Raw genomic sequence first — 16,238 nt, forward strand, 5'->3', positions numbered from 1 at the left:
CGGGCGTCCTACCCGAAGGCCCCCGCCCCCGCGCCTGAGGAGGCTCAACTCCTCTCAGCTGTGCTCCGAATCGAGTTCGCAGGGAAGGAGCATGCGCTGTGGGTCAGAGGCGAACTCGGCGCCACCCTGTGGTCAGTGCAGGAAGTGCAGGCCGCGCCTCCCTCACAGGTCACTGGAGGCAGCGCGCCCTACAGACAGGACTGCTGAATCCATTAAACTGGAAATTCAAACTAAAATGGAGTCTCTATCCCAAAAGTTTTCTAAAATTAGTTAAGGAACAATCAGTTGGAAACCATTTGCAATGAAGTGAATGTAGATGCAAACTTTACAACTTATACCAAATTCACTCAAAGTTATTCAGAGGCAAATTTTATTTTAGTTTATAATTTATTTTTGGCTGCGTTGGGTCTTCGTTGCTGCATGTGGGCTTTCTCTAGTTGCGTCGAGCGGGGCTACTCTTCGTTGTGGTGCACGGGCTTCTCATTGCGGTGGCTTCTCTTGTTGGGGAGCACGGGCTCTAGGCGCGCAGGCTTCAGTAGTTGTGCCGCGCAGGCTTAGTTGCTCTGCGGCATGTGGGATTCTCCCCGGACCAGGGCTCGAGCCCGTGTCCCCTGCACTGGCAGGCGGACTCTTAACCACTGCGTCACCAGGGGAGTCCCCACAGACAAATTTTAAATACAAAACTATTCAAGGGGCTTCCCTGGTGGCGCAGTGGTTGAGAATCTGCCTGCTAATGCAGGGGACACGGGTTCGAGCCCTGGTCTGGGAAGATCCCACATGCCGCGGAGCAACTAGGCTCGGGAGCCACAACTACTGAGACTGCGCGTCTGGAGCCTGTACTCCGCAACAAGAGAGGCCGCGGAAGTGAGAGGCCTGCGCACCGTGATGAAGAGTGGCCCCCGCTTGCCACAACTAGAGACAGCCTTCGCACAGAAACGAAGACCCAACACAGCCAAAAATAAAATGAATTAATCAATTAAAAAAAACAAAAAAAGGTGTCTCTCAAATTTAACTTCCAGAATATATTCAGGAAAAACGCATATGCCCTTTTTGACCCACTAAAGAAGCGGGCAATGCAAATCAACACTACAAAGAGGTATCGCTCCGAATCAGAAAAAAGGACCATCCTCACAAAGGGTAAAAACCAGATATGCAGGACAGGGAGAGGAGAAAAGGGAGCCTTGTTACGCTGAAGGGGCGAATGTAAATTACCAACGGCCACCCTGGAGAAGTGTACTGTGTTTCCTAAAACATCTAAACCACAGAGCTACAAAGCATAGGGTGCTTCCACTCATGGGCCTATATCTTGGAAAAACCAAAAATCCACAGGATGCAGGCGCCCCGTTTACTGCTGCTATCTTTACAACAGCCTCGACTTGGGTACAACTTAAAAGTCCTTGGAAGGAAACAATGGTGAAAGAAAACTTGGTACTTAAGCACAAAGGAATATTACTCAGCCCTGAAATCCATGAAATGAGGCCAGTTGCAGCAACTCAGGGGGACTTATGCACGGTCACTGAGAGGGATATAAGTTAGACAGCAAAAGAAACTTATCATGAGATATCACTTATAAAGGGAATCTAAAGATCGCCAAACATGAACTGAATTACAAACAGAACACCATCACACGTTTACAAAACACACTTAGGGCTGCTTAAGTGGAAAAGTGTGGTGCGGTGATGCATAAACCAGGAGGTTGTAATTGGCACAGATACCGTTCCATACACCAATAATGTAATCGCCAAGACATACTCATTGCTCAAGGAACTGGACTCAGCACACTCTATTCACAGAAAAAACATATATCTGACTACTAGAAACTAGAAAAGAATCTATTGATGTCTCTCTGTAAGTGACTCAAGTGGATGTACAGCGCCAAGAAACACAACATTGCAAATCAGCTACACCCCATTATAAAAATTAATTATAAAAAAAAAAAAAAAACGACAGTGAGAGAGAGAGGAATTCTTACAAAATATGATCAGGGGCTGTGATGCAACTGGACTGACCACATCTACACTCATAGCTGAATGGGACGTAAGGCTGGACACCCTAACCCTAACCCAAACCCTAACCCTAACCCTACCTTAACCCTAACCCTAACCCAACAGTAACCCTAACCCTACCTTAACCCTAACCCTAACCCAACACTAACCCTAACCCTAAACCTAAACCCTAACCCTAACCCCTAACCCTAACCCAACCCTAAGCCTAACCCTAACCCCTAGCCCTAGCCCTAACCCTGACCCTAACCCCTAACCCTTAACCCCTAACCCCTAACCCTAACCAAGTTCACAAGTAAACTTCTCGCCCACCTGGAGAGAGTGATTTAATTTTAAAGAGTAAAGACACAATCAGCTCAGTAATTGGCCACGGGGGCTTGAGGGGCCAAGGCTAACCTGAGCTGGAGGAACGTGGGTGCCTGCCTGGACGCTCAGAGGCCAAGGGCTGCTCTGAGACCTGCTTGGACACCCGTGCAGATGGAACAAAGGATGCCTCCAGTCCCAAGAGGGCCCCACCAGCCCTCAAGAACGCAACACCAGACTTCCCTGGTGGCGCAGTGGTTAAGAATCCACCTGCCAATGCAGGGGACACGGGTTTGAGCCCTGGCCCGGGAAGATCCCACATGCTGTGGAGCAACTAAGCCCGTGCGCCACAACTACTGAGCCTGCGCTCTAGAACCCGCGAGCCACAACTGCTGAAGCCCACGCGCTTACAGCCTGTGCTCTGCAACAAGAGAAGCCACTGCAACGAGAAGCCCCCACTCGCCGCAACTAGAGAAAGCCTCCGTGCAGCAATGAAGACCCAACACAGCCAAAAATAAATTAATTAATTAATTTGTTTGTTTTTTTAAAAAGGCAGCACCTGGGGGCTGGCAGACTGATGCACCGAGTCTTACATCACGTCTACTTAGTATCCTGCATGTCAGGGCCATGCTGGACCTGGGGCTGCCCAGACAGAGTGGGGCCTGCATCACCCTTCCCAGGAGGGAGGGTGGTGGGAAACCCTGCATGACCTCTGAGGCCCTAAGAACCCTTAACTAAGGCTGAGCTCAATTTGAAACAGTGGGTGACCAGAGCAGACATTTCATTCATCTATCAATCAGAATCCAGCACTGGAGGAGCAGAAAACAATGGCCTCGCTCAACCTTGACGCTAATCCTGACATGGACCCTAACCCTGAACTCTGATCCTGACCCTAAGCCCTGACCTAACCTTAGCCTAACCCGTACCCTAACCCTGTACCTTACCCTAACCCATGCTCTACCCGCATCCTACCTGTACCCCAACTCTCACCCATACCCTAACACCCACTCTAACACAGAACCCTAACACCCTGAGACCAAAACCATAAACCTTAACCAATAAGCAAAACCATAACCATAACCAAACCATAAAATATATTCATTAACCATACCCATAAATAACTCATTAACCATAAAACTTAAACCATAACAGCAACCATAAACCATACACAGCCCCAACCCTCACACCAGCCCCAGCCCTAATGCTAACCCTCCAAACCACTTACACCAAGCCAAGTCTAGTCAGATTATACAAATACATCTTGGAAAAGAAAACTGGGGAATTCTCTGGTGGCCCAGTGGTTAGGACTCTGTGCTTTCAGTGCCAAGGGCTCGGGTTCGATCCCTGACTGGGGAACTAAGATCCCACAAGCCATGGGATGTGGCCAAAATAAATAAATAAATAAAATGAAATAAAACCACTATTTTAAAAAAGATTTTAAAAATACAGAAAAAAAAAGAAAACTACCCCAGTATAACTGATAAATATGAATGTAAAAATCGATCACAAAATACTAGCAACATGAAACCAACAGAACTTTAAATGGATAATGCCATAAGCAAGTATCTCTACACCAGAAATTTCAGGTTGCTCAACATATTAAAAGTAAGCAATGTATTAAACCACAAAAATGGTGTGAAGTAAAAACCCATAATCACGTCAATTAATGCAAAAAATCTACAATGAAAATCCAGTGTTATTTCATGGTAAACACTCAAGAAAGCAGGAATAAAAGGAAATCTGTTCAATATGGAAAAGAGTAGTACAAAAAGCCACAGCAAACACCATGCTCAATGTTAAAGACTGAACGATTTACTCCTGAAATCAGGAACAAGGCCAGGAAGCTGGCCTTCGTCACCGTTACTCAATAGCGTACTGGAAGTTCTACCCAGAATCTTGAGGAAGGAAATAAAAGGCATCCGTGGGTGAATGGAAAAATTAAAACTGTGTCTCTTCACAGAACATAGGTCACATCATCTTATATATAAAACTACCTATAATCAGCAAAGAAATTATTTGAGCTAATCAACTAATTAAGCAAACTTATAGAACAAAGTATCAATTCATGAAAATCTATCTTATATGCATACGCTGGCAAAAAATAATCTGAAAAAGAATTTATGAAAACAATTCCATTTTTAATAATGTCAACATCAATATTTAGGAGTATATTTAATCAAGGTACAAGACTTGTTTTTATGTCTGTGAAGTGGTATGTTTGAAATTACTGGAAAGTCAATTACTTTTCAAAACATCATGTATGTCAATAGCATGCCAGAAAAGCAGAGAAAACATCAAACTTCCATATAGAAGCCAAGCCTTACCCAGATCCAGTTCACCCAAAGTCCACATGTCATTTAGAGGCACTGTGGGAAGGTTATATTAGGAGCCGCTGTCCTCCGTGTTGTGGACGACCTGGATATGGTAGAAACAGTGGGATTTTTGAATTCCAATTTTCCACTTCATTCCACAAAAAAACTATTAGAACTAATAAATTAATTCAGTAAAGTTGCAAAATCAATACACAGAAATCAGCTGCATTTCTAAACACTAATAATGAACCATCAGAAAGAGAAAGAAAGCAGCCCTATTTACAAATGCATCAAAAAGAACAAAATACCCACTGGGAATAAAGCCAACCAAGGAGGTGAAAGACCTGCACACTGAAAACTTTAAGACATTGATGAAGACATTGAAAAGCACACCAGTAAATGGAAAGATATCCTGTTCTCATGGAATGGAACAATTAATATTGTTAAAATATCCATTCTACCCAAAGCAATGGACACAGTGAATGCAATCCCTCCCAAAATTCCATGGTATTTTCCCCCCAAATAGAGCAAATCCTCCTAATAGCTGTGGGGAACCACAAAGGACCCCAAATAGCCAAAGAAACCCTGAAAAAAGAGAACGGGCTGGGGGCATCTCCCTCCCTGACGTCACACTCTGCTGAGAAGCCACAGTCACCAAAACAGTGCGGAACTGGCTCAAAACGGGCACAGGGACCAGAGGAACAGGACAGAGAGCCCAGAATTCAACCCACACGGACGGGGTCGGTGAATTTATGACACAGGGACCAAGGACACACCAAGGAGCACGACACTCCCCACGATAAATGGTGCTGGGAAAACTGGACGCCCCATAGCTCACGCTGGCTACCCTGCACACAAACCTGACCAAACACCCAGCTTTCCACGCCAAGCCCTCCCTCGCTCACACGAAGACGGACCCCCTCAACTGTCAGCCGCCCACAGGAAGCTTCTCCCCACTTTTCCTCACCGTCTCTTCACCTTTTCCTCAGGCATCACCTGGGTCCTCAGGAAACCTAGTTCCCTAGGCAGCGTGGACGCAGCTCCACTTGGTCCCGAAGCCAAAACCCCAGCGAGCCCTAAGGAGATGGAGACCGAGCTCCTCTCAGCAGAGACGCTGAGCCGGGCGTCCTACCCGAAGGCCCCCGCCCCCGCGCCTGAGGAGGCTCAACTCCTCTCAGCTGTGCTCCGAATCGAGTTCGCAGGGAAGGAGCATGCGCTGTGGGTCAGAGGCGAACTCGGCGCCACCCTGTGGTCAGTGCAGGAAGTGCAGGCCGCGCCTCCCTCACAGGTCACTGGAGGCAGCGCGCCCTACAGACAGGACTGCTGAATCCATTAAACTGGAAATTCAAACTAAAATGGAGTCTCTATCCCAAAAGTTTTCTAAAATTAGTTAAGGAACAATCAGTTGGAAACCATTTGCAATGAAGTGAATGTAGATGCAAACTTTACAACTTATACCAAATTCACTCAAAGTTATTCAGAGGCAAATTTTATTTTAGTTTATAATTTATTTTTGGCTGCGTTGGGTCTTCGTTGCTGCATGTGGGCTTTCTCTAGTTGCGTCGAGCGGGGCTACTCTTCGTTGCGGTGCACGGGCTTCTCATTGCGGTGGCTTCTCTTGTTGGGGAGCACGGGCTCTAGGCGCGCAGGCTTCAGTAGTTGTGCCGCGCAGGCTTAGTTGCTCTGCGGCATGTGAGATCTCCCCGGACCAGGGCTCGAGCCTGTGTCCCCTGCACTGGCAGGCGGACTCTTAACCACTGCGTCACCAGGGGAGTCCCCACAGACAAATTTTAAATACAAAACTATTCAAGGGGCTTCCCTGGTGGTGCAGTGGTTGAGAATCTGCCTGCTAATGCAGGGGACACGGGTTCGAGCCCTGGTCCGGGAAGATCCCACATGCCGCGGAGCAACTAGGCCCGGGAGCCACAACTACTGAGCCTGCACGTCTGGAGCCTGTGCTCCGCAACAAGAGAGGCCGCAGAAGTGAGAGGCCTGCGCACCGCGATGAAGAGTGGCCCCCACTTGCCACAACTAGAGACAGCCTTCGCACAGAAACGAAGACCCAACACAGCCAAAAATAAAATGAATTAATTAATCAATTAAAAAAAAACAAAAAAAGGTGTCTCTCAAATTTAACTTCCAGAATATATTCAGGAAAAACGCATATGCCCTTTTTGACCCACTAAAGAAGCGGGCAATGCAAATCAACACTACAAAGAGGTATCGTTCCGAATCAGAAAAAAGGACCATCCTCACAAAGGGTAAAAACCAGATATGCAGGACAGGGAGAGGAGAAAAGGGAGCCTTGTTACGCTGAAGGGGGGAATGTAAATTGCCAACGGCCACCCTGGAGAAGTGTACTGTGTTTCCTAAAACATCTAAACCACAGAGCTACAAAGCATAGGGTGCTTCCACTCATGGGCCTATATCTTGGAAAAACCAAAAATCCACAGGATGCAGGCGCCCCGTTTACTGCTGCTATCTTTACAACAGCCTCGACTTGGGTACAACTTAAAAGTCCTTGGAAGGAAACAATGGTGAAAGAAAACTTGGTACTTAAGCACAACAAAATATTACTCAGCCCAGAAATCCATGAAATGAGGCCAGTTGCAGCAACTCAGGGGGACTTATGTACGGTCACTGAGAGTGAAATAAGTTAGACAGCAAAAGAAACTTATCATGAGATATCACTTATAAAGGGAATCTAAAGATCGCCAAACATGAACTGAATTACAAACAGAACACCATCACACGTTTACAAAACACACTTATGGCTGCTTAAGCGGAAAAGTGTGGTGCGGTGATGCATAAACCAGGAGGTTGTAATTGGCACAGATACCGTTCCATACACCAATAATGTAATCGCCAAGACATACTCATTGCTCAAGGAACTGGACTCAGCACACTCTATTCACAGAAAAATCATATATCTGACTACTAGAAACTAGAAAAGAATTTATTGATGTCTCTCTGTAAGTGACTCAAGTGGATGTACAGCACCAAGAAACACAACATTGCAAATCAGCTACACCCCATTATAAAAATTAATTATAAAAAAAAAAAAAAACGACAGTGAGAGAGAGAGGAATTCTTACAAAATATGATCAGGGGCTGTGATGCAACTGGACTGACCACATCTACACTCACAGCTGAATGGGACGTAAGGCTGGACACCCTAACCCTAACCCAAACCCTAACCCTAACCCAACAGTAACCCTAACCCTACCTTAACCCTAACCCTAACCCAACACTAACCCTAACCCTAAACCTAAACCCTAACCCTAACCCCTAACCCTAACCCAACCCTAAGCCTAACCCTAACCCCTAGCCCTAGCCCTAACCCTGACCCTAACCCCTAACCCTTAACCCCTAACCCCTAACCCTCACCAAGTTCACAAGTAAACTTCTCGCCCACCTGGAGAGAGTGATTTAATTTTAAAGAGTAAAGACACAATCAGCTCAGTAATTGGCCACGGGGGCTTGAGGGGCCAAGGCTAACCTGAGCTGGAGGAACGTGGGTGCCTGCCTGGACACTCAGAGGCCAAGGGCTGCTCTGAGACCCGCCTGGACACCCGTGCAGATGGAACAAAGGATGCCTCCAGTCCCAAGAGGGCCCCACCAGCCCTCAAGAACGCAACACCAGACTTCCCTGGTGGCGCAGTGGTTAAGAATCCACCTGCCAATGCAGGGGACACGGGTTTGAGCCCTGGCCCGGGAAGATCCCACATGCTGTGGAGCAACTAAGCCCGTGCGCCACAACTACTGAGCCTGCGCTCTAGAACCCGCGAGCCACAACTGCTGAAGCCCACGCGCTTACAGCCTGTGCTCTGCAACAAGAGAAGCCACTGCAACGAGAAGCCCCCACTCGCCGCAACTAGAGAAAGCCTCCGTGCAGCAATGAAGACCCAACACAGCCAAAAATAAATTAATTAATTAATTTTTTTGTTTTTTAAAAAGGCAGCACCTGGGGGCTGGCAGACTGATGCACCGAGTCTTACATCACGTCTACTTAGTATCCTGCATGTCAGGGCCATGCTGGACCTGGGGCTGCCCAGACAGAGTGGGGCCTGCATCACCCTTCCCAGGAGGGAGGGTGGTGGGAAACCCTGCATGACCTCTGAGGCCCTAAGAACCCTTAACTAAGGCTGAGCTCAATTTGAAACAGTGGGTGACCAGAGCAGACATTTCATTCATCTATCAATCAGAATCCAGCACTGGAGGAGCAGAAAACAATGGCCTCGCTCAACCTTGACGCTAATCCTGACATGGACCCTAACCCTGAACTCTGATCCTGACCCTAAGCCCTGACCTAACCTTAGCCTAACCCGTACCCTAACCCTGTACCTTACCCTAACCCATGCTCTACCCGCATCCTACCTGTACCCCAACTCTCACCCATACCCTAACACCCACTCTAACACAGAACCCTAACACCCTGAGACCAAAACCATAAACCTTAACCAATAAGCAAAACCATAACCATAACCAAACCATAAAATATATTCATTAACCATACCCATAAATAACTCATTAACCATAAAACTTAAACCATAACAGCAACCATAAACCATACACAGCCCCAACCCTCACACCAGCCCCAGCCCTAATGCTAACCCTCCAAACCACTTACACCAAGCCAAGTCTAGTCAGATTATACAAATACATCTTGGAAAAGAAAACTGGGGAATTCTCTGGTGGCCCAGTGGTTAGGACTCTGTGCTTTCAGTGCCAAGGGCTCGGGTTCGATCCCTGACTGGGGAACTAAGATCCCACAAGCCATGGGATGTGGCCAAAATAAATAAATAAATAAAATGAAATAAAACCACTATTTTAAAAAAGATTTTAAAAATACAGAAAAAAAAAGAAAACTACCCCAGTATAACTGATAAATATGAATGTAAAAATCGATCACAAAATACTAGCAACATGAAACCAACAGAACTTTAAATGGATAATGCCATAAGCAAGTATCTCTACACCAGAAATTTCAGGTTGCTCAACATATTAAAAGTAAGCAATGTATTAAACCACAAAAATGGTGTGAAGTAAAAACCCATAATCACGTCAATTAATGCAAAAAATCTACAATGAAAATCCAGTGTTATTTCATGGTAAACACTCAAGAAAGCAGGAATAAAAGGAAATCTGTTCAATATGGAAAAGAGTAGTACAAAAAGCCACAGCAAACACCATGCTCAATGTTAAAGACTGAACGATTTACTCCTGAAATCAGGAACAAGGCCAGGAAGCTGGCCTTCGTCACCGTTACTCAATAGCGTACTGGAAGTTCTACCCAGAATCTTGAGGAAGGAAATAAAAGGCATCCGTGGGTGAATGGAAAAATTAAAACTGTGTCTCTTCACAGAACATAGGTCACATCATCTTATATATAAAACTACCTATAATCAGCAAAGAAATTATTTGAGCTAATCAACTAATTAAGCAAACTTATAGAACAAAGTATCAATTCATGAAAATCTATCTTATATGCATACGCTGGCAAAAAATAATCTGAAAAAGAATTTATGAAAACAATTCCATTTTTAATAATGTCAACATCAATATTTAGGAGTATATTTAATCAAGGTACAAGACTTGTTTTTATGTCTGTGAAGTGGTATGTTTGAAATTACTGGAAAGTCAATTACTTTTCAAAACATCATGTATGTCAATAGCATGCCAGAAAAGCAGAGAAAACATCAAACTTCCATATAGAAGCCAAGCCTTACCCAGATCCAGTTCACCCAAAGTCCACATGTCATTTAGAGGCACTGTGGGAAGGTTATATTAGGAGCCGCTGTCCTCCGTGTTGTGGACGACCTGGATATGGTAGAAACAGTGGGATTTTTGAATTCCAATTTTCCACTTCATTCCACAAAAAAACTATTAGAACTAATAAATTAATTCAGTAAAGTTGCAAAATCAATACACAGAAATCAGCTGCATTTCTAAACACTAATAATGAACCATCAGAAAGAGAAAGAAAGCAGCCCTATTTACAAATGCATCAAAAAGAACAAAATACCCACTGGGAATAAAGCCAACCAAGGAGGTGAAAGACCTGCACACTGAAAACTTTAAGACATTGATGAAGACATTGAAAAGCACACCAGTAAATGGAAAGATATCCTGTTCTCATGGAATGGAACAATTAATATTGTTAAAATATCCATTCTACCCAAAGCAATGGACACAGTGAATGCAATCCCTCCCAAAATTCCATGGTATTTTCCCCCCAAATAGAGCAAATCCTCCTAATAGCTGTGGGGAACCACAAAGGACCCCAAATAGCCAAAGAAACCCTGAAAAAAGAGAACGGGCTGGGGGCATCTCCCTCCCTGACGTCACACTCTGCTGAGAAGCCACAGTCACCAAAACAGTGCGGAACTGGCTCAAAACGGGCACAGGGACCAGAGGAACAGGACAGAGAGCCCAGAATTCAACCCACACGGACGGGGTCGGTGAATTTATGACACAGGGACCAAGGACACACCAAGGAGCACGACACTCCCCACGATAAATGGTGCTGGGAAAACTGGACGCCCCATAGCTCACGCTGGCTACCCTGCACACAAACCTGACCAAACACCCAGCTTTCCACGCCAAGCCCTCCCTCGCTCACACGAAGACGGACCCCCTCAACTGTCAGCCGCCCACAGGAAGCTTCTCCCCACTTTTCCTCACCGTCTCTTCACCTTTTCCTCAGGCATCACCTGGGTCCTCAGGAAACCTAGTTCCCTAGGCAGCGTGGACGCAGCTCCACTTGGTCCCGAAGCCAAAACCCCAGCGAGCCCTAAGGAGATGGAGACCGAGCTCCTCTCAGCAGAGACGCTGAGCCGGGCGTCCTACCCGAAGGCCCCCGCCCCCGCGCCTGAGGAGGCTCAACTCCTCTCAGCTGTGCTCCGAATCGAGTTCGCAGGGAAGGAGCATGCGCTGTGGGTCAGAGGCGAACTCGGCGCCACCCTGTGGTCAGTGCAGGAAGTGCAGGCCGCGCCTCCCTCACAGGTCACTGGAGGCAGCGCGCCCTACAGACAGGACTGCTGAATCCATTAAACTGGAAATTCAAACTAAAATGGAGTCTCTATCCCAAAAGTTTTCTAAAATTAGTTAAGGAACAATCAGTTGGAAACCATTTGCAATGAAGTGAATGTAGATGCAAACTTTACAACTTATACCAAATTCACTCAAAGTTATTCAGAGGCAAATTTTATTTTAGTTTATAATTTATTTTTGGCTGCGTTGGGTCTTCGTTGCTGCATGTGGGCTTTCTCTAGTTGCGTCGAGCGGGGCTACTCTTCATTGCGGTGCACGGGCTTCTCATTGCGGTGGCTTCTCTTGTTGGGGAGCACGGGCTCTAGGCGCGCAGGCTTCAGTAGTTGTGCCGCGCAGGCTTAGTTGCTCTGCGGCATGTGAGATCTCCCCGGACCAGGGCTCGAGCCTGTGTCCCCTGCACTGGCAGGCGGACTCTTAACCACTGCGTCACCAGGGGAGTCCCCACAGACAAATTTTAAATACAAAACTATTCAAGGGGCTTCCCTGGTGGTGCAGTGGTTGAGAATCTGCCTGCTAATGCAGGGGACACGGGTTCGAGCCCTGGTCCGGGAAGATCCCACATGCCGCGGAGCAACTAGGCCCGGGAGCCACAACTACTGAGCCTGCACGTCTGGAGCCTGTGCTCCGCAACAAGAGAGGCCGCAGAAGTGAGAGGCCTGCGCACCGCGATGAAGAGTGGCCCCCACTTGCCACAACTAGAGACAGCCTTCGCACAGAAACGAAGACCCAACACAGCCAAAAATAAAATGAATTAATTAATCAATTAAAAAAAAACAAAAAAAGGTGTCTCTCAAATTTAACTTCCAGAATATATTCAGGAAAAACGCATATGCCCTTTTTGACCCACTAAAGAAGCGGGCAATGCAAATCAACACTACAAAGAGGTATCGTTCCGAATCAGAAAAAAGGACCATCCTCACAAAGGGTAAAAACCAGATATGCAGGACAGGGAGAGGAGAAAAGGGAGCCTTGTTACGCTGAAGGGGGGAATGTAAATTGCCAACGGCCACCCTGGAGAAGTGTACTGTGTTTCCTAAAACATCTAAACCACAGAGCTACAAAGCATAGGGTGCTTCCACTCATGGGCCTATATCTTGGAAAAACCAAAAATCCACAGGATGCAGGCGCCCCGTTTACTGCTGCTATCTTTACAACAGCCTCGACTTGGGTACAACTTAAAAGTCCTTGGAAGGAAACAATGGTGAAAGAAAACTTGGTACTTAAGCACAACAAAATATTACTCAGCCCAGAAATCCATGAAATGAGGCCAGTTGCAGCAACTCAGGGGGACTTATGCACGGTCACTGAGAGTGAAATAAGTTAGACAGCAAAAGAAACTTATCATGAGATATCACTTATAAAGGGAATCTAAAGATCGCCAAACATGAACTGAATTACAAACAGAACACCATCACACGTTTACAAAACACACTTATGGCTGCTTAAGCGGAAAAGTGTGGTGCGGTGATGCATAAACCAGGAGGTTGTAATTGGCACAGATACCGTTCCATACACCAATAATGTAATCGCCAAGACATACTCATTGCTCAAGGAACTGGACTCAGCACACTCTATTCACAGAAAAAACATATATCTGACTACTAGAAACTAGAAAAGAATTTATTGATGTCTCTCTGTAAGTGACTCAAGTGGATGTACAGCGCCAAGAAACACAACACTGCAAATCAGCTACACCGCATTATAAAAATTAATTATAAAAAAAAAAAAAACGACAGTGAGAGAGAGAGGAATTCTTACAAAATATGATCAGGGGCTGTGATGCAACTGGACTGACCACATCTACACTCACAGCTGAATGGGACGTAAGGCTGGACACCCTAACCCTAACCCAAACCCTAACCCTAACCCTACCTTAACCCTAACCCTAACCCAACAGTAACCCTAACCCTACCTTAACCCTAACCCTAACCCAACACTAACCCTAACCCTAAACCTAAACCCTAACCCTAACCCCTAACCCTAACCCAACCCTAAGCCTAACCCTAACCCCTAGCCCTAGCCCTAACCCTGACCCTAACCCCTAACCCTTAACCCCTAACCCCTAACCCTAACCAAGTTCACAAGTAAACTTCTCGCCCACCTGGAGAGAGTGATTTAATTTTAAAGAGTAAAGACACAATCAGCTCAGTAATTGGCCACGGGGGCTTGAGGGGCCAAGGCTAACCTGAGCTGGAGGAACGTGGGTGCCTGCCTGGACGCTCAGAGGCCAAGGGCTGCTCTGAGACCTGCTTGGACACCCGTGCAGATGGAACAAAGGATGCCTCCAGTCCCAAGAGGGCCCCACCAGCCCTCAAGAACGCAACACCAGACTTCCCTGGTGGCGCAGTGGTTAAGAATCCACCTGCCAATGCAGGGGACACGGGTTTGAGCCCTGGCCCGGGAAGATCCCACATGCTGTGGAGCAACTAAGCCCGTGCGCCACAACTACTGAGCCTGCGCTCTAGAACCCGCGAGCCACAACTGCTGAAGCCCACGCGCTTACAGCCTGTGCTCTGCAACAAGAGAAGCCACTGCAACGAGAAGCCCCCACTCGCCGCAACTAGAGAAAGCCTCCGTGCAGCAATGAAGACCCAACACAGCCAAAAATAAATTAATTAATTAATTTGTTTGTTTTTTTAAAAAGGCAGCACCTGGGGGCTGGCAGACTGATGCACCGAGTCTTACATCACGTCTACTTAGTATCCTGCATGTCAGGGCCATGCTGGACCTGGGGCTGCCCAGACAGAGTGGGGCCTGCATCACCCTTCCCAGGAGGGAGGGTGGTGGGAAACCCTGCATGACCTCTGAGGCCCTAAGAACCCTTAACTAAGGCTGAGCTCAATTTGAAACAGTGGGTGACCAGAGCAGACATTTCATTCATCTATCAATCAGAATCCAGCACTGGAGGAGCAGAAAACAATGGCCTCGCTCAACCTTGACGCTAATCCTGACATGGACCCTAACCCTGAACTCTGATCCTGACCCTAAGCCCTGACCTAACCTTAGCCTAACCCGTACCCTAACCCTGTACCTTACCCTAACCCATGCTCTACCCGCATCCTACCTGTACCCCAACTCTCACCCATACCCTAACACCCACTCTAACACAGAACCCTAACACCCTGAGACCAAAACCATAAACCTTAACCAATAAGCAAAACCATAACCATAACCAAACCATAAAATATATTCATTAACCATACCCATAAATAACTCATTAACCATAAAACTTAAACCATAACAGCAACCATAAACCATACACAGCCCCAACCCTCACACCAGCCCCAGCCCTAATGCTAACCCTCCAAACCACTTACACCAAGCCAAGTCTAGTCAGATTACACAAATACATCTTGGAAAAGAAAACTGGGGAATTCTCTGGTGGCCCAGTGGTTAGGACTCTGTGCTTTCAGTGCCAAAGGCTCGGGTTCGATCCCTGACTGGGGAACTAAGATCCCACAAGCCATGGGATGTGGCCAAAATAAATAAATAAATAAAATGAAATAAAACCACTATTTTAAAAAAGATTTTAAAAATACAGAAAAAAAAAAGAAAACTACCCCAGTATAACTTATAAATATGAATGTAAAAATCGATCACAAAATAATAGCAACATGAAACCAACAGAACTTTAAATGGATAATGCCATAAGCAAGTATCTCTACACCAGAAATTTCAGGTTGCTCAACATATTAAAAGTAAGCAATGTATTAAACCACAAAAATGGTGTGAAGTAAAAACCCATAATCACGTCAATTAATGCAAAAAATCTACAATGAAAATCCAGTGTTATTTCATGGTAAACACTCAAGAAAGCAGGAATAAAAGGAAATCTGTTCAATATGGAAAAGAGTAGTACAAAAAGCCACAGCAAACACCATGCTCAATGTTAAAGACTGAACGATTTACTCCTGAAATCAGGAACAAGGCCAGGAAGCTGGCCTTCGTCACCGTTACTCAATAGCGTACTGGAAGTTCTACCCAGAATCTTGAGGAAGGAAATAAAAGGCATCCGTGGGTGAATGGAAAAATTAAAACTGTGTCTCTTCACAGAACATAGGTCACATCATCTTATATATAAAACTACCTATAATCAGCAAAGAAATTATTTGAGCTAATCAACTAATTAAGCAAAGTTATAGAACAAAGTATCAATTCATGAAAATCTATCTTATATGCATACGCTGGCAAAAAATAATCTGAAAAAGAATTTATGAAAACAATTCCATTTTTAATAATGTCAACATCAATATTTAGGAGTATATTTAATCAAGGTACAAGACTTGTTTTTATGTCTGTGAAGTGGTATGTTTGAAATTACTGGAAAGTCAATTACTTTTCAAAACATCATGTATGTCAATAGCATGCCAGAAAAGCAGAGAAAACATCAAACTTCCATATAGAAGCCAAGCCTTACCCAGATCCAGTTCACCCAAAGTCCACATGTCATTTAGAGGCACTGTGGGAAGGTTATATTAGGAGCCGCTGTCCTCCGTGTTGTGGACGACCTGGATATGGTAGAAACAGTGGGATTTTTGAATTCCAATTTTCCACTTCATTCCACAAA

General features: G+C 45.7%; 1 long non-coding RNA gene across 1 annotated transcript; it reads right to left on the reverse strand.

Annotated features, from left to right (window-relative positions):
- Window positions 1-385: 385 nt before the first annotated feature.
- On the reverse strand, window positions 386-812 carry LOC309622081. The gene is made up of 2 exons (XR_014240480.1): window positions 648-812; window positions 386-611 (listed from the first exon to the last, which is right to left on the reverse strand). It is a non-coding gene; the product is annotated as an uncharacterized lncRNA (long non-coding RNA).
- Between the last annotated feature and the right edge of the window lie 15,426 nt (window positions 813-16,238).

This window comes from Balaenoptera borealis (assembly GCF_965194805.1).
Source record: "Balaenoptera borealis genome assembly, contig: HAP1_SCAFFOLD_1499, whole genome shotgun sequence".
Classification (NCBI taxonomy): Eukaryota; Metazoa; Chordata; class Mammalia; order Artiodactyla; family Balaenopteridae; genus Balaenoptera; species Balaenoptera borealis.